At 55.2% G+C, this 18,468-nt stretch overlaps 1 protein-coding gene across 5 annotated transcripts in view; it reads right to left on the bottom strand.

Moving 5' to 3' along the window:
* The window catches only part of KIRREL1 (kirre like nephrin family adhesion molecule 1), a 99,040-nt gene that overhangs the window by 64,767 nt on the left and 15,805 nt on the right, over positions 1-18,468 (bottom strand). Inside the window, exon 1 of one of the 5 annotated variants that reach the window (XM_045454731.1) lies at positions 13,185-16,148. The exons of the other annotated variants lie outside the window; for them this stretch is intronic. The gene's annotated coding sequence lies outside the window, so the exon portion shown is untranslated. Of the gene's footprint in view, positions 1-13,184; positions 16,149-18,468 lie in introns of those variants that run through there. 5 annotated transcript variants of the gene reach the window in all.

The following is an 18,468-nucleotide window of genomic DNA, read 5'->3' as shown; positions in this document are numbered from 1 at the left end:
TATCACCCCACCCCGTATTATTTCCTGCCCCTTCCTAACGCCTCAGCTGCTTATGTACGGATCCTAGTAAGTACAGGCATAATTTACCCCTGAAACCCGAGGAGGGAACAGAAGGGACTGAGGAAAGCCCCCTTTCGTAAAGTCCACGGCACCTGCCATGCCCACACCACCTCAAGGGGCCGGCTCTCGGTCCCCCAGGTAAGGGACAGTGGTGAAAAACGTAATCCTTTTACATAGAAACACCCAAAGCTGCAGCCAAAATGAGCCTCTGCTTGTACCTAGCCCGACTTCCTCATTAGGGGAGACTGAGGCCCAGAAAGGTTAAGCAACTTGTCCCAAGCCACACGGCTCACTTAGCCGTCAGGAAGGAAACCAAGGTGAGGGTAAGGCCTCGTGCATCCTTTTCCCAGCTGATGGAATTAGCCAGACCCGGGAGTGATCGCAGCGTTGTGGGGCCAGCCGAATTCTGTGTTATCGGGGCAGAATCCGCGGTAAAGTTCAGGAAGAGACCTGTCCTGGTCTCCCAGAAAAGAGATCTGGTAACAAAAGGGGACACGCAGGTCTCGGGAAGAACTGAAAAGATTTTATAATCCGGCCCCAAGAAAGTGCAACAGTCCTGGGGCAAATCCAGACACGGCGCCTCTGACTGTGAGTTTTTGGGGTTTTTGGACATGCCTCCTTGAGGCCAGCCGGCACTGGCCATTTTTAGGTTGGCGCTGAGGGGGGACCCCTCCTCCCCCTCCCCCTTCCCAGGAAACCCCCCTGCCCTTCAAGGAGGCCCCATCACCCCCATCAACCAGTTATGATGAAAACACTCCCTCGGCAGCTCTCGGCACTGGCGAGGAAAGGCAGTGGGGCGGGTGATGCACGAGTCATTTCTTTCGGCTTTAGAAAGCATGATAATGAATTTTTAGCAGCACCTAATTATGTTCTACCGGAGATAATATTAAAACCCTGTTTGCATTCTCCGAGCAGATATTAAGTGCCAGTGTGAGAAGCGGCTAGGTTAGCTGGCAGAGGAACGGGGCTCGGCACGAAGCCTTGGTCACCGGGACCCGCGCGGCGGACACACCCCACCGAGCTTCCCCGGATGGTCGCTCGGCAAGCACTGCGTGCGCCTCTGTGTGTGAGCGCGTGTCTGGGGGCGTGTGACTGTGCGTCTGCGGGAGAGAGAGAACGCGCGTGTGCGTGTGAGCACGCATGTCTGTGTGAGTGTGTCCCTCGGAGCGTGAGGTGTGTCTGCGAGTGGGCGTGTCTGTGACCGTGGGGCGCGTCTGCGAGAGAGTGGGAGAAACGGTGCGCGGGCAGTTGTGCACACGCGCTTGTTACTGTGTGTCGGTGTGTGTGTTGCACGTTTGTGTGCGCTCGCGGTGTGGCAGGCCTCATTCCACAGGCCCAGCTCGGAGCAGAGGGAGGGCCATCAGGTCCCTGCCCTGGGAGGGAGGGGGGGAGGACGGTCTTGAGGTGGAGGGGGTGGTCGGTCTTGGGGGAGGGGCAGTCGGTCTTGGGGGGGTGGTCTTGGCGGGGGGCGGGCGGTCTTGGGGCAGTTTTGGCGGGGGCGGGGGGAGGGTCTTGGGGGTCTGCGGTCGGTCTTGGGGCAGACAGGTGGTCTTGGGGGGAACAGTCTTGGCGGGGGCGGGCGGTCTTGGGGAGGGAGTTTTTGGGGGGCAGTCGGTCTTGGGGGGACAGTTTTGGCGGGGGCGGGGGGTCTCGGGGGTGGGACAGTCGGTTTTGGGGGGACAGTCGGTCTGGGGGGGGCAGTTTTGGCAGGGACGGGGGGGGGTCTTGGGGGTGTACGGTCGGTCTTGGGGGAGGGACAGTCGGTTATGCAGCCAAGACGGCGGGGCCTCCCAGCCTCACCCCGCACCCGCAGCCCGAGCGCCCGGGAAGTCCCGGCCCGCACTGGGTCCCGGGGCGCCCCCACCGGGGGCCCACGGCCCGGGGCCCCTCGGCCCGCCCTCCTCGTGGGCCGGCGTGGAAACTGCAGAAAAGATGGAGAGAGGCCGCCCTCGGCCTCCCTCCCGGCTCTGCGGTTACGCTCGGCAATGATCCTACGGGCCTGGAATCCGAGGAATTTCCTGCCCCGCGCTCCCTGCGAGCCGGAGAGGGACCCGGCAATTAGGCCTGGACTTTCCACCCCTGCCTCCCTCCACCCAGGCTCCGAGGGGCCCTCCGCTGCGCCTGGGAGGGGTCCGCGGCCCTGACTGTCCCCACGGGGCCGCCCTCGGCCACCCTGCCCTCACCCCCCCCTGCCAGCCACCCAGGGCCTCGGCCAAAACGTGCCACACCCTTTCCTCCACCCTCTCAGAGCCCGTAATAATGCGGGACACACACCAGACTCAGCTGCATCTGCCTCGGGATCATTTAGTCTTTTTGTGCCTCTTTTTTTGCTTTCTTTTCCTTTCTCCCAACCCAGGAGCCAGGGGCCACAGGGCACCTCTGCCCTTTCTTCCTTCCCATTCAGGTCTGCTGCTCTTCCCCCACCGCCCTCACCCCTGCCTCCCTCCTCCTTCCCTTCCTCCTCTCTTCCTCTCCCTCTCTCCCCCTCCCCCTCTCTGTCTTCCTCTCTCTCCCCCTTCCCTCTCTTCTCCCTACCTCTTTCCTTCCCCCCTACCTCCCCGGCTCCCCTCCCTTCCCTCCCTGCCCCTCTCCCTCTCTCTCCCCCCACCCCTCTTCCTCCCTCTCTTCCTCTCCCTGACTCTCTCCCTCTCTCCCCGCCTCTTCCTCCCCCCTTTCTCCCCCTTCCCTCTCTTCAGGATGCACTGACTTGTTTCATCTGTGCCCTTGTCCCAGTATGATAGGAAAAGATAGGACAAAACAGGCAGAGAGGGAAAGGTTAGGGCCTGAGGTGTCTGGGTGGAGAAAAACATACTTTGGAAGCCCCTCCGGCGGGCGGAAGGTCCCTCTTAAGAATGTAAGACACCACTTACTCCCCCTCAACAATCAAAATACCTAACTAAAAAAAGTAAACCATAAAATTTATGTGCTACGAGGGACAGGATGACCACAGTCTGAGTCCTCACCCAGTGGAGTCCAGCCAATCAGGAGGGGCCCACCCAGTGCCCAGCGCCATCCGGACAGTAAGGGAGGCACCTGAGAAGGACCGGGGGGAGGGAAGGGAGGGACACCAGCACCTTGTAAAACAAGGACCCTCGCCTCCCGTCACGCCTCCCGTCGCGGGCATTCACCTTCGAAAGCCCCCTCTCTGCAGAGCGAGCTTTCCTACTCCTCTGTCTTGCTAAGACTCCAACGTTTTGTCTGCTGCTCATTCTGTCTCCTTCGTTCCTCGAAGCGGCGAGACAAGGAACCCTGGGTACTGAGGTCAAAAATCCCGCAACATGCCTTTGGGGGCTCATCCCAGGATAGCCACGCTGTCTAACTATAAGGAAAGAGCAGCTGGCACCCCCTCTTTTCTTTCCATCCTGAACAAAGCTCTCAGACCAAACAGTGGGCACCCGTCAGCCAGTTAAGAGGGAAGAGCGTGGCGGCCATTCTCCAGCCTTGGGTGACAGGCTCCTTGGGTGTCCTCCCAGCTCGTCCCCCAACACAGTTGGGGACGTCGGTGTGGCGGAGCCCCAATTTCCTTTCAAGAAGAACGCCCAGATGCACGGACTCAGCAACCAAAGGGTCCTGATAGAGGCTACTCTTTGGTGGACGCCTGAAGGCTGTCGGCAGAACCTGGTCCCTGACCGCCCGCTTGGGTGTCGGGTGGAATTCTCCTCTTTCCTTCTTGGCCAGCCTCTCCTTTTGGGAAATAGTGGGAAAGCCCCAGACTGACCCCTCAGATACCCTTCTAGGAGTGATGCGGGTGACTTCCGAGGCGCCCTTCTCACAGGTTTCCCAATTACAGTGGAAGGTGGCCCCCTGCTTCCATTTCCAACCCTCTGGCATGGCTCACCTCCCAGGCTCCCATTGTTTGGACTCTCATTTTCATTTTCAAACGTCTCCTGCGGACTTACTCCGATGCCCTCTGGGCTCAGCACCCTCCTCCTGCCCTTGATGCCCACGGGGGGATGGGAGAGAAGACATCTGGCAGGCTCCCCACGAGACGCAGATGGCCTGGTTAGTCCGCCTCGGGACGGGGACGTAAAGGAATATTCCCAAGCAGCTGCCGAAACGCCTTTTGTTCCGGAGAACTTCCCAGTCTTCTCTGGCCCGACACGGACTGCCTGAATGCCACTTGTTGGGGGGGGGGGGGGGGCGGGAATCTGCATCTGCTCACCTGTCCGAGCTGACAGGCTTCAGGACCCGGAGACCTGGTTCTCTGCCCTCTGGGCTTTCGTCTGCCTCCGGCCTTCCTGGCTGCAGCTCACCTCTTGTGCCTTCTCCTAACTCCTCCTGTTTCTACACCACCTCAGTGCGGCCAGCATGACTGGCTCCTATGTCACCTGGGGGCCTCTGGAGCCATGGGCTCCTCCTCCCCTCGCGGTCGAGGAGCAAAGAGCACCCCCTCAGGCTTACGCCACCCGCTTCAAGTTTCCTCACTGGTGCCCCAGGCAAAGTTGACAACGGAGAACCAAGGGATCGACTTAGAAGTCGACGCAGGTGTGGAACACAGTCCGTGTTTAAACTCACTGAAGCCTGTTGGTTTAATGTTGAGACACGTCTTCAGAGCTACCAGCATTCAATATATGAAACTCTCCCACCTCGGTTTACACAACCAAAGAAGCCCACGAATATCTCTGTTACGAGCTGTCCGCAAAACGATGGCTTAACATGATGGTTCGTTTTGTCTCCTGGGTTTCACGGGCAACCGTGAAGTTCGCTTTCAGGGCCTTTGATAACCTGGAACTGTAAAGTTTTGCTGGGATGATAAGCTGGATTACACTTTTTGGACACTTAGGCCTTTTCCAAATCCGATGGAATGCTGAAAGCATCACTTACTAAACGCAGGTCTGTGCTTCTGATTTCTTGCAGAGAAACTAAGGATATTTGGGCCTGTTGGAAAACATGCTTAATTGATTCATACGTTTGCCATCTAAGGAATTCTGATGTAACGGCTCACAGTTCCTTACTACTTAGTCTTTACCGGAGTTTTCTAAGAGTTAAAATTCTGCTAAATGTAGTTAAGACTGATGGAAATAAGGAAAGCAGCTTTGTATGTGGAAAAGCACACGTGTAAGAAAGATATAAGAAATGCAAATACGTTTTTGGCGAAAGTAAAAAAAAAAAAAAAGTAATTTTTGTCCTACATGAGACTGGTTGTTGGAGAGAAATGACTTGGGACAAAATCTGAGTACAAAGGAATGAGGTAGAAGGCTCATGAGGGGAAATCTTTGGAAACGAATTTTATGTGCGGTCAGGAGGGACTAAGGTTAAAATGAATGGATTGTAAAAGTTCGCGGGTAGAGGGGCGCCTGGGTGGCTCAGGCCGTTAAGCATCTGGCTCTTGGTTTCTTTTTTTTTTTTTCAACGTTTATTTATTTTTGGGACAGAGAGAGACAAAGCATGAACGGGGGAGGGGCAGAGAGAGAGGGAGACACAGAATCGGAAACAGGCTCCAGGCTCTGAGCCATCAGCCCAGAGCCTGACGCGGGGCTCGAATTCACGGACCGCGAGATCATGACCTGGCTGAAGTCGGACGCTTAACCGACTGCGCCACCCAGGCGCCCCTGGCTCTTGGTTTCAACTGAGGTCGATTTCATGGTTGGTGAGTTCAAGCCCCACACTGAGCTCTGAGCCGATAGCACGGAGCCTGCTTGGGATTCTCTCTCTCCCTCTCTCTCTGCCCCTCCCCTGCTCTCTCTCTCTCTCAAACTAAATAAACTTAAAAATAAAAAAAGCCGGGGAGATGGTGGCCATGTCCTTGCTGCCGGCCTCCAAACGCTCCGCACTTGTGTTGTTTCTGCAGGCAGATGGATGGATGGAGGGATGACTATGACACATGAAGGGCTTTTACTGGGATACACGGGAGCCATTGTGCTACACTTAGCCCAGCGTATGCTGACTTGCACCAATCTAGTGACTTTAAAATGGACACCCACACGGCTGGAACATATTTATGTGGGCATTGCTGGAAAAGGCAGAGGAATAGACCTCGACTTTGGCCTTTTTAGCCCCCCCCCCCCCAACAGCCGATGATCGATACGTAAACTACTGTCCAGCCAAAAATAAAATTAGCACATCCTTCTACCACCAGGGAGTCTTACTTGGCCACAGTCGACACCCCCCAAAGTCCCACAGGTGGGAAATGGAGAGGTAGGAGAAATCGGGGAAGACAAGGTCAGCTCTCAGAGGTAGGGTCAAGCCTGGGTAAGAACGACTACTCTCTGCACCTGTCCAGACTGACCGGGCTTCTGTCTGCCAGTCTCAGAGCCGGCCAACAACGGGGGTCAGGAGATGAGGATTTTCCTGGCCAGCTATAGGAAACTGAGATAAGGGATGCCTTTTCCTCCTTTTCCCTACAGATAGGCAGTTCCCCAACCAAGGCCAACATGCCTTTGGGATGCCTTGTGAAAAGTTGGGATGATTTTGATCCACAAACCCTGAAGAAAAAGCAACTCCTTTTCTTTTGCACCGAGGCTTGGCCCCAATACAAGCTGCAGGGGGAAACCTGGCCGCCAGAGGGAAATATCCGTTAAAATACCATCCTACGATTGGACTTGGTTTGCAACGTGAGGGGAGATGGGGAGAAGCCCCCTGTGTTCGATGTTTTGGGGCCTTAAGAAAAAATCAAGATATGTGTAAGGAACGTAAGGTGGATCCTGATTTAACAGCCACCCTTTCTAAAGTCCCGCAGTCAGGAGAGGAAACGATTAAGGGCTCCTTGCCTATACCCAAGACAGACCCAGAGAAGCAGGAGGGGAAGTCTTCTCCTCCTCCTCCTCAAGTCCTCGATCTGTGCATCCAGACGTTAAAACGTGCACTTCTGGGGTGCCTGGGTGGCTCAGTCGGTTAAGTGTCCGACTTCAGCCAGGTCACGATCTCGCGGTCCGTGAGTTCGAGCCCCGCGTCGGGCTCTGTGCTGACAGCTCGGAGCCTGGAGCCTGTTTCAGATTCTGTGTCTCCCTCTCTCTCTGACTCTCCCCCGTTCATGCTCTCTCTCTCTGTCTCGAAGATAAATAAACGTTGAAAACAAAAACAAAACCAAAAACATGCACTTCTCCCCGTGGCCTACCTTAGCCAGGCCCTGCCCGCAATGTGACAGGCATGTCTCCCCTACAAGAAGCTAGGGTGATAAGATTACAAGTACCTTTTTCATTAGCAGATTTAAGACAGATAAGTGGAGATCTATGTAAATTTTCTGATGATCCAGATAAGTATACAGAGGCTTTTCAGAACATTACGTATGTTTTTGAGTTGACCCAGAAAGATATAGTGCTTTTTGTTGAATCAGATTCTTTTTTATCATCTTTTTAATTAAAAAAAATTTTTTTTAATTTAAAATTTTTTTAATGTTCATTTACTTTTGAGAGAGAGAGAGAGAAAGAGACAGAGTGAGTGGGGGAGGGGCAGAGAGCGAGGGGGGAGACAGAGAAAATGAAGCAGGCTCCACTCTGAGCCGTCAGCACAGAGCCCGACGTGGGACTCGAACCCACGAACCGTGAGATCATGTCCTGAGCCGAAGTCGGAAACTTAACTGGCTGAGCCACCCAGGCATCCCTTGTTGAATCCGATTCTTAACGAGACAGAGGAACGTGGGCTTCTGGCACTGGCTGAGAAATATGGGGACCAGCAACTCATTAACTACCATGGGACCGGAGGTCCTGTGGGGAACTTCCAATTCCCTACTGGAGCTCAGGCAGTTCCGCCCCAAGATCCTAGCTGGGACTACGATAATCCCAATGGGAATGGTGTCGCCGCCATTTTCAAGCCTGTATTTTGGAAGGATTAAAAAGGAGTAAGGTGAAGCCCTTAAGTTACACTGAATTAGCCACTATCTCACAGACACAGGATGGAAGCCTGGTGGCCTTCCTGGAAAGGTTAAGGGAGGCTCTCATTAAATGTAGGGCTATCTCCCCTAACACCCCTAAGGCCGAGACGATTCTGAAGGACAAATTTGTCCCTCACTCGGCCCCACATATTCAGAGAAGACTGCAAAAGTTTGGCTGTTGGCCCGAAAGGGACCCTGGGGGAGCTCTTACGAGCTGCCAATCGGGTATATTACAACCGAGATCAAGAGAAGAATAAAGAACAGGAAAGGAGGCTTAAGAAAAAATCTGAGGCTTTACTCGCGGCCTTGCGTACTATGTCAGATGGGACTTCCCGAGGTCCTGGCACCCGGTGCCATTTATGTGGCCGTTCAGAGCTCTGGAAACAAGAAGGTCCTCGGAGAGGACAACCGAAGTCGAAACCCTACTGTAAGTCAGGCCCCTTGTGTGGAGACAGTCACCGGAGATCTGAATGCCCTCGGGGACCTCGATCTGTGAGGGCTCAGATAACCAGTGTCCCTGAGAGGGACTGGTGGGCCCGGGGCTCTTGATGGTGGCCCCCCCAAACCAACCACCTATCGGAAACCCAGAGCCTCGGGTAACTGGAAACAGAAGGAAAACCGGTTGATTTCCTTCTTGAAACCAGAGCTGCCCTTTCTGTCCTCCTTCCCACTCCCGGCCAACCATCCGAATGCACGTTAACTATCAGAGGCATCTCCGGAAAACCTCTGATTGAATTTTTCTCTCAGCCCCTGGGGTGCATATGGGGAGACTTGATTCTCCCACACTCCTCTCTGATAACGCCAGAGAGCAACGCGCCCTTGCGAGGAAGGGACATTAATGACTGAATTTGGGACAACGGGGCCACTCGCCCGAGGACGGATAAACAATTGCCTGAATTTACAGCGATCTGGATATCCAAGATCAATCTTTGCTCGAGGTAAAATTAAATATGCCTCATGGAGTTGTTCTCAGGGAAACTGGATGGCCAAAGGAGAAACTGAGGATTCAGGACCATAAACTAGTTCAAGTGCTTATCCAAATAAATATGGACAGGGGAGGAAAAACTATCGTTAAACTGCTTTAAAAAAAAAAAAAATGACCAGACATGCCAGGGATTTTTTGGATGATTACAATGTGTCTTTCCTGCCCGTGGTGTGACCTCTTCCCTAACAGGCATTGCCCTTGGAATATTCACACTCGTTGGTCTGATATGCTTTTTCTATGTCATCCGTAGGTGCCATCACACATAACAGAAAAATAAGACATCCAAGAAAATTTTGCTAGCCCAGCTGTTCCAAACACCCTCCCACTATATCGGACCTCTGGATCAACCTCTGAGCCTGCCCTGCCGTTCCCCCGTCATCACCCCCTTCAGCAGGAAGTAGTTAATTAAGATGGGTCGTGGGGCGCCTGGGTGGCTCAAGTCGGTAAGTGTCCGACTTCAGCTCAGGACACGATCTCATGGTTTGCGGGTTCGAGCCCCACGTCGGCTCAGTGCTGTCAGCGCAAAGCCCACTCTGGATCCTCTGCCCCCCCCCGCCCCGCCCCTCCTCTGCTCACACACACACACTCTCTCTCTCTTAAAAATGAATAAACATTTATTTAAAAAAAAAAAATCGGTCATCATCCCTGTTCCTAACGGCAGTTAGGAGTCGTGCGTTCGGAGAGGAGACTATGATAGGAAAAGATAGGACAAAACAGGCAGAGAGGGAAAGGTTAGGGCCTGAGGTGTCTGGGTGGAGAAAAACATACTTTGGAAGCCCCTCCGGCGGGCGGAAGGTCCCTCTTAAGAATGTAAGACACCACTTACTCCCCCTCAACAATCAAAATACCTAACTAAAAAAAGTAAACCATAAAATTTATGTGCTACGAGGGACAGGATGACCACAGTCTGAGTCCTCACCCAGTGGAGTCCAGCCAATCAGGAGGGGCCCACCCAGCGCCCAGCGCCATCCGGACAGTAAGGGAGGCACCTGAGAAGGACCGGGGGGAGGGAAGGGAGGGACACCAGCACCTTGTAAAACAAGGACCCTCGCCTCCCGTCACGCCTCCCGTCGCGGGCATTCACCTTCGAAAGCCCCCTCTCTGCAGAGCGAGCTTTCCTACTGCTCTGTCTTGCTAAGACTCCAACGTTTTGTCTGCTGCTCATTCTGTCTCCTTCGTTCCTCGAAGCGGCGAGACAAGGAACCCTGGGTACTGAGGTCAAAAATCCTGCAACCCCAGGCCTGTCTGCAGGCTCCCTCCTAGCGGCATGTCTGTGGCTGGGACTTCCAGAACACAGAATGGAAGGTCTGGGCTCCTACTTCTTTGGTTCAGGCCAGAGACACAGGGCCCAGGATGGGGAAAGTGCTCCCCAGTCATCTGAATGAACCCTTATGTAACTTCTTTCTGCAGTGGCCAGAACAGCAGAAGACAATTTCTCTTCCCGATTACGTTTTGCTCAGGCTCATATTAAAACCGGCCCACGTTCCCCCATCGCACACCAATCGATGGCTGGATCCCAGGTGCCAGGGCACGAGCGGCCTGGGAATTAAACACTTGCCACAAATAGTTCTCACGCCGGCCGGGCCTTGCATTCAGCATGGCCTCCCGGGAAGGCAGGCATTTACACGGACTCAGTGAGTGACAGGTTCCTGCCCCCTCTCCCCTTCCTTCTCGAGTCCAGTGTTCCCTCTTGTCCAGGCTTTGTGTTCCCTTCCCCCTTCTAGACACCCCCTCACGAATGCCCCATGCTACCCTTTGGCTTCATTCTTTTTCAGTGGACGTTTCTGAATCTCTTCTGCCCCAAATCCTGCCAAGTTAGGACCTGGCTGGAAGCTGGAACCTCGTTTCTGCACGTAACACGCTCCTCCACACACACCGTTCCCAGGAGGGCACTCCTCTGTGTCTCCCCATCTCGGGTCCGTGGCAACACTCTCACGTGGCCTCCACTGCCCACAGGCCCGGCCCAGGATTCTCCCATCAACTGCCACCGCCCTCCCCGCGCTCCTCTTGTCCCCTCTCTCTGAGAGTGGGGAGCGGGGAGCCCAGGCCCAGGGGCACAGCTCTCCAGGGCCCAAGGTCCCAGGGCCTGGGCCTCCTCTGCAATCTCCATGACTCTGACTCTTGGTAATCCTGACCCAGGGTGAAATTGAAACAGTCCTTCCTGCACCTCCCCAGTCCTGGCATTTCCCACAAGCCTCAGAAGGAGACGACTCTGGTTCAAAAGGAAATCAGAGCTATTCCAACACTTCCATGGGAATGCGCACCCTTCTCCCGCTTTCCTTCAACTGTCAAGATATTTGCCTTCTGAGGTTGAGAGTTGCTACTGGCCAGATCCCTCCTCCTCCTTCCCATTCCCTTTAAACAAAGCTTTTTCTGTCAGGTTTCTGACCCTGATGAAGATTTTTAACTGGCATCCTTCCCCACCCCCCCACCCCCAACTCTGAAGGATCTTTTGTCTTCTGAGCACAAGAGCTGAGGGATTGGAAAGGCTGCTTTCTTTTTTTTTCCCCCGTCAGTAATTGGGGAAAAATTTTTTAAAGAAAAAAACCTGAAGGATAAAAGACAGAAAAAACCAATATGGAGCTATTTTCTTTCTAAAAAATTTAGTTTAAGGGAAAACCAGAGAAAGACCTTGAGGAAAAGAGAGGAGAGGGGCTGGGAGAAGTGCAGAAGCAGGAAGGGGTGAGGAGACGGGTGACAGGGCACTTGGGGCGCCCATCAGTGGGAGCACTCGGGGAATGTTCAGGCGCCTGTCAGTGGGAGCACCTTGGCACCCGCGAGGCGGAGCACTCACTGGGAGCACTTCAGATGCCCATTCCCCAGAGCACTCAGGATGTTTGTTGCCTAGGAGCACTAGGGATGCCCGTCACTGGAAGCACTCAGGTGCTCATCAGCGGGAGCACTCGGGTGCTCATCACTGGGAGCACTCAGGGGCGCATCACTGGGAGCATTCGGGATGCCCATCACTGGGAGCACTCGGGGGCGCATCAATGGGAGCAGTCGGGGGCGCATCGCTAGGAGCATTCGGGTACACATCACTGGGAGCACTCGGGACGCCCATCACTGGGAGCACTCGGGACACCCATCACTGGGAGCACTCGGGGGCACATCACTGGGAGCACTCGGGATGCCCATTGCTAGGAGCACTTGGGTGTGCATCAATGGGAGCACTCGGGGGATGCCCACCACTGGGAGCACTCGGGTGCGCATCACTGGAAGCACTTAGGATGCCCATCACTGGGAGCACTTAGGATGCCCATCACTGGGAGCACTAGGGTGCGCATCACTGGGAGCACTCGGGATGCCCATCATTGGGAACACTCGGGGGCTCATCACTGGGAGCACTCACGGGCGCATCACTGGGAGCACTCAGGTACACATCATTGGGAGCACTCGGATGCCCAGCACTGGGAATACTTGGGATGCCCATCACTAGGAGCACTCAGGTGCGCATCACTGGGAGCACTCCGGTACACATCATTGGGAGCACTCGGATGCCCAGCACTGGGAATACTTGGGATGCCCATCACTAGGAGCACTCAGGGGCGCATCACTGGGAGCACTCAGGATGCCCATCGCTGGGAGCACTAGGGTGGGCATCAATGGGAGCACTCGGGGGCGCATCGCTGGGAGCACTCAGGATGCCCATCGCTGGGAGCACTCGGGTGCACATCACTGGGAGCACTTAGGATGCCCATCACTGGGAACACTCGGGGGCTCATCACTGGGAGCACTCAGGGGCGCATCACTGGGAGCACTCCGGTACACATCATTGGGATCACTCGGGATGCCCATCACTGGGAGCACTCCGGATGCCCATCACTGGGAACACTCGGGGGCTCATCACTGGGAGCACTCAGGGGCGCATCATTGGGAGCACTCGGATGCCCATCACTGGGAATACTTGGGATGCCCATCACTAGGAGCACTCAGGTGCGCATCACTGGGAGCACTCAGGATGCCCATCGCTGGGAGCACTAGGGTGGTCATCAATGGGAGCACTCGGGGGCGCATCACTGGGAGCACTCGGGCGCATCACTGGGAGCACTCGAGTCTGCATCAATGGGGCTGCAATATCCACGAAACAGTTTCTCCCACTTAGAAGAGAAAGAAGCGGAAACCCGCTCCGAGGCAGTAAAAAGAACCCTCCTCTGTGCACAGGCACAGTGTCTATTAGGGCCTAGCATACAGCAAATGCTCAATAAATGCAGGGCTGAACAAAACAGGCTGCCATGGGTTCCTGTTGTTTTTCTTTTCCCCCGGGCCAAATGAAGGGTTGGTCGGAAAAGAAACAGACAAGAAACAACGAGCTCGGGCCAACCTCACCTGACACGGTTCTGCAAGGCTCCCAGAGGTCATGTGTTGTCAACCGCTTCTGGTCTCACCTTGTTGCCTTCCGCGGGCTCAGTTCTTGCCCCGTCTGGCTAGGCACAACCGATCCAAAGAAAGGCAATCAGCTCTCAATTACTGGCCCTTGCGTTTCTCACTTTAGAGATTATCCATGGAAAAATCTTAATCCCGGGCAGGCTGCCTCCCTCTGTCACCCAGAATGTTCTCGTTGTCAGTCTTGGAGCAAGCAGGGAATTAGACCTCATGTAAATAGCAGTCCCAGTCAGCAGTAACGAGCAAGGCAAATCTGATTATTACCTTTGTCATTATCAGCATCATGTATTCCAAAGTTAAAAAAAAAAAAAAAGATTAGAAAGAGCAGTGGCTGGGTGTTACCATGGTGCGGCTGGGAGTTCACTATGTTTACAGAAGGTCTTTAATCCGGGGGACTCCACCTCGAAAAGGAAGATGACCAAAAATTTGGATGTTTTGTTACTTAAAATAGCAGCTGACGTTTTAGTAGCTGCTCACTTATTATTTGCTGGACACTATGCTGTATGTTTTATGTATCTTAACTCAATTACTTATTGCATACAAGATTCGAGGCAAAGTACGTGGACATTTAGTCAATGATATAAACAATAAATTTCAAGGGGCGCCTGGGTGGCTCAGTCGGTTAAGCATCCGACTTCAGCTCAGGTCATGATCTCGTGGTTCGTGAGTTCAAGCCGCGCGTTGGGCTCTGTGCTGACAGCTGCGAGCCTGGAGCCTGCTTCCGATTCTGTGTCTCCCTCTCTCTCTCCCCTCCCCCACTCTCTCTCTCTTTCTCTCAAAAATAAATAAACGTTAAAATAAAAAAAAAACAATAAATTTTGATAAGAAAGCTGACATTGGGTAAGGTGGGGGTGACTGGGCAAGCAGGGAAAGAGAATAAGGACTGGAGAAGTAAATTGAGATGGGGCTAAAGTTAATATAGTCGACACATGCCACAAGCTCTTCCATGCTTCATCAGAGACCAATTGCAAGGCTAGCCGTGAGCTTCCAAGCAGCAAGTGCAAAAAGGAAAAATTCAAAATCAGCGACACAATGTACAGTATCCATAAAATAAAAACCATCTGACGGCTTAGGAAAAGCACCGCTACAGAACTTTCTCCAAGGATCCTCACATAACAAATACTGCGATGTGTTGAACCATAACCTGGGCAACATCCCTACCATAAATACAATATGTTCAAGGGTTACTCCTTAGAACATTCTTCAGTGCATGCCGGTGGCACGCGGCCAAATGCTCAGCTCAGTGAAGGCAATTCTTTGAGAGGCCAGAGCCATTCGGTCTCAGTTTATCACTCTCCGAGGGTCTGGTGCAATCTAAGGATAAAATTTAGGGTATCTGGAGGCAAGGACCGGAAGTGGGTCATAACAGCGGGAAGGAGGGCTGCAGACAGGAGACGGGACTCTTCCGACTTAGCTATTTGGGCCTTCAGTTCCGAGCGGCTTCTACGGATGAGGGAGGAGAGAATGCCACCTGCTCTGAGAGTCACCATGTCTTGGGAGGCAGAACTGAGGATTATCGTCCCAAGGAGGTGGGGCAAGGGGCCAGCCAGCTGTTGTGATGTCTGGGGTGGGGGGCGAGGTGACTGAGTGAAACTGACTTAAAACATACAAAAGTACTTCGTCATTAAAAAAAAAAAAAAAAAATGGCTACAGAGCACACCTAACCCCCAAATACCAGCTCAGTTCTCAGCCATCCTGAGGCCTGGGAAGATTAAGTCCTGCTGGAGGAGCCCTAAGAAGCATTCAGGTCAGCAGCTCCAGCAAAGCTCCCAGCTAGGACGTACCCCCCTTCTGGAGGAAGAGCCCCGGGGGACCCCAGCATCTCAGACCTGGAGGGCGAGGGTCAACACAGAGGTCAGCCTGCACGCTTTACCCTCGAGGTCACCAGAGGGAAGAAAGTCCACACCTTAGGTGTCACATCCATCTAGTGACCCAGAAATTCTTCCGCGGATCCGACCGAAGTCCCTCCTGTTTCCCCTACGAGACTGCACTTTGCTAACAGTCGAGAAAGCCTGTCCAGCCTCATCTGGGGCCGGACCGAGAAGGGCAGCCCCCTGCCAGAGGGGAGGAGGCTGGGGGGGGGGGGGGCGGGGTGCTCCCGGCTGCTTCCCAGAGCCCCTGGAGTAAGGGAGGACTAGGCTCCGAGGGAGGACAGACACCGGGTGGAGAAGGGAGAGCAGGGCGGGCTGGAGTCTCGGGCGAGTCCCCCGACAATGGGCAGGAGTCTGGAACCTGCAGCCTGTTACTTAATTATCTCTGAATGGTTTTTGTTCCTGGCTTTAAACATTTACCCCTATTGGGTTTTCTCGGCTTCGCCAGGCCTCTATCTCCTTTTCTTTGCGGTTGCCATGGCAACGACTCCAGGCGTACAACTGCTCTCTGATTTTAAATAAAAGTTGAGGTTTCTCTCTCTCTTCCCTCCCCCTCCTCCCTCCCCTTTCTCTCCTGGATGGATGAGGTTTCTCTCTCATCCCCGCCCTCCCCTTCACCTTCCTCTGCCCTGCGCCCTCCACCCAGCTGCTTCCTTATCATTACCTCTTCCCTCATTTCCTCCTTCCACCTGTCTCCTCCCTAAGCCCTCCCCAGACCCCCGGGCTCCAGGCGGAGATTGGAGGGTGTCTGGGGACGTGGGGTTCCGGGAGCAGTCCCAGAGAAGTGTCCCCAGTCCTCTCTGGGCCTCCGTGAGCAGTGGGTCCCTGATCTCATCACCCCTCCTCCCAGAAGGGGCCTCCTGGTGTGTGCAGGGGGGAGTGGAGAGGGAGGCGTGTGTTGGGCAGGGGCAGGAACCGCACTGCCCTGTCTGCTCGGGGCAGTGGGTCACCTTCCTTCCTCAGTCCCGGTTTTCACTGCTAAGTGAAATCCGCAGTTTTCAAACCTGAGAAGTCTCAGCAGTTCCGGGGGTGGGGGAGGGGGAGCGGGGAGCCGGGACACCTGAGACCGGGTCAGTCCTGCCGCCCGGCACCACCGTCCGGCACCGTGGGCTGTCATCGGCTGTGGCCGACACTCTGCGGTGCTTCTGGAGGAAGCCAGGAGCTCCGGCCACTCCCTGCTAGGGGGCTGCCCGGGTGGCTCTCCTGTCACCTGCTGCCCCCTCACTAGCCCCAATCCTGAATAAACAGGCAGGCTGTGGCTGGGGGGGGGGGGACACCTAATCATCTCTGCGGTGGGCGGGGGACCGAACACTCTCCTTCCTCCTGGGTGACAGACAGCAGCCCCTCTCTTCGCTGTCCGGGCTGTGGGTCAAAGGCAAACATCTGGGCGAAGGCAGGCGACTGGCGTTTTAGAACCAGCTACGGCTCCAAGCAGAGAGGCCGGACCTCCAGGTCTATCCTATCCAGCTCTTCCTCCAACCAGCTCCGTGCTTCCCAAGTGCAGCGAGTTTAATTTTTTTTTTAATGTTTAATTTTTTTTCCCGAGAGCAAGAGAGAGATAGAGTGTGAGTGGGGAGGGGCAGAGAGAGGGAGACACAGAATCTGAGGCAGGCTCCAGGCTCTGAGCCGTCAGCACAGAGCCCGACGCGGGGCTCGAACCCACGGACCGTGAGATCATGACCTGAGCCGAAGTCCGGCACTTAACCGACGAGCCACCCAGGCGCCCCCCCAGGGGCGGCGATTTTAGCCCAGGGGACACTTGCAGACATCCAGACGCTTTGTTATTGTCGCAACTGCGGGTGGGGAGCGCCACTGGGGGAACCACAGGTCCTGAGTCTCAGGGTCCTCCTTGCGGATCAGGGGCTGGCACTCTCCCGAGCGCGGGGTGGGGGTACGGGTGCACGACCAAGATGGAGAGGGCCCTTCCCGCCCAGGACGTCACGTTAACGTGTACTCACAGACAGGGTTTAGGAGCCCTCGGCTACAGTCAGGGAAACGGGCGTGTGTGAGGCGACACAGAAAGTCGGGAGGGACCCCGGAATGTGAACGCGGGTCTCCTGCCTACACGCCCAGAACGTGAGGATTCGATTTCACAGTAAGAGCTGCCACGCACGGCGTGCTTCAAGCGTCCCGGATACCCCGCCAAGTGTCCACACGGGGCTGTGACACAGTGCGTGCCACACCCACAAAGCGGGACACGCTTCTCTAGGTGGGGCGCCCGGCACAGGGTCTCGCTGGTCCCGGGCTCGGACCCGCGAGGGGCCTTGGGCGCCACCGCGTCAGCTCCCGGTCTTACGGCCAAATAAACCCCAGAAAGAGAGACGCGGAAACCCCGGGTCACCCGGCCCCCCCCCCCCCCCCGAGATCAGCTCCAACGTACCCTGGAGCGCCCACTGTTTGCGTCTCCCTGGCGACAGGGAGTGAGTGGGGCCCATACGGGAACCACAGTCCCAACACCCAGCGATGGAGGTTGGAGGGCAAGGGGGAGACACGGCAGGGGGTCAGGAGAATGGAGAAAGCTGCCTACCGATGGGTTAAGAAAGAGAGAACTCAAGCCACCTGGCTGGCTCAGGGTGGAGCGTGTGACTCCAGATCTCCGGGGCCGTGAGTTCAAGCCCCGCGATGAATGTGGAGCCTCCTTAAAAGAAAAATGAAAGAAAAAAAGATAGAGAAGTCAGAATCAGGGGCCTGGGCTGGCGGAGGCGGGGGTGGGGGGTGGAGGGGGTGAGAAGGTGGCCCAGGACCCCAGGCCTCTCACAGGGCAGACCCCGACACGGCCCGGGGCCCTCCCGGCCTCCCCGCCCCCCTGGAGCCTCTCCGGGGCTCAGCCCATCACTTCAAATCGGCCTCACAGAGGAGGAAAACAGGCCCAGAAGCTTCTCTGAGGGCCCTGACCCTCGCCGCAGAGGAGGCCCAGGCATGACTTATGAAAGAGGCTGGGGTTTGTTATTTGTTATTTTTGTTTTGTTTTTAACAAAACATAATCCAGGGCCTTGGGGAACTTGCACTCTGGCGGAAAACTGAAAGGTCAGTGCTTTAAATGGAGCCTGTGAAATGAGATAAAGGGGAGGTAAGTCAGGAAAGGCCCCTGGAGGAGGGCGCCCTTCGGAACCTCGGATGCGGGGAGGTGAGCAGCCCAGTAGGGGAGGCTCGGGAGGCCGCGGGTCCCAGCGGAGGCTGCTGTCCTGCAGTCCGCGGAGCTGGTTTTCATTTCTCCCTTCCCCCACAGCCGGGCTCCGGTAGGGCTGAGATGATTAAAACCAAAAGAATTTTAAATGTCGGGAACGCACTCTCCCCCCCCCCCCCCACACTGATGCCTGATGCCGTTTGCCTTTTCCCCTCCACCTCCCTCCCTT

The sequence above is a fragment of the Leopardus geoffroyi genome, chromosome C3, assembly GCF_018350155.1.
Source record: "Leopardus geoffroyi isolate Oge1 chromosome C3, O.geoffroyi_Oge1_pat1.0, whole genome shotgun sequence".
Classification (NCBI taxonomy): domain Eukaryota; kingdom Metazoa; phylum Chordata; class Mammalia; order Carnivora; family Felidae; genus Leopardus; species Leopardus geoffroyi.
This window is presented reverse-complemented; position numbering and strand designations above follow the sequence as displayed.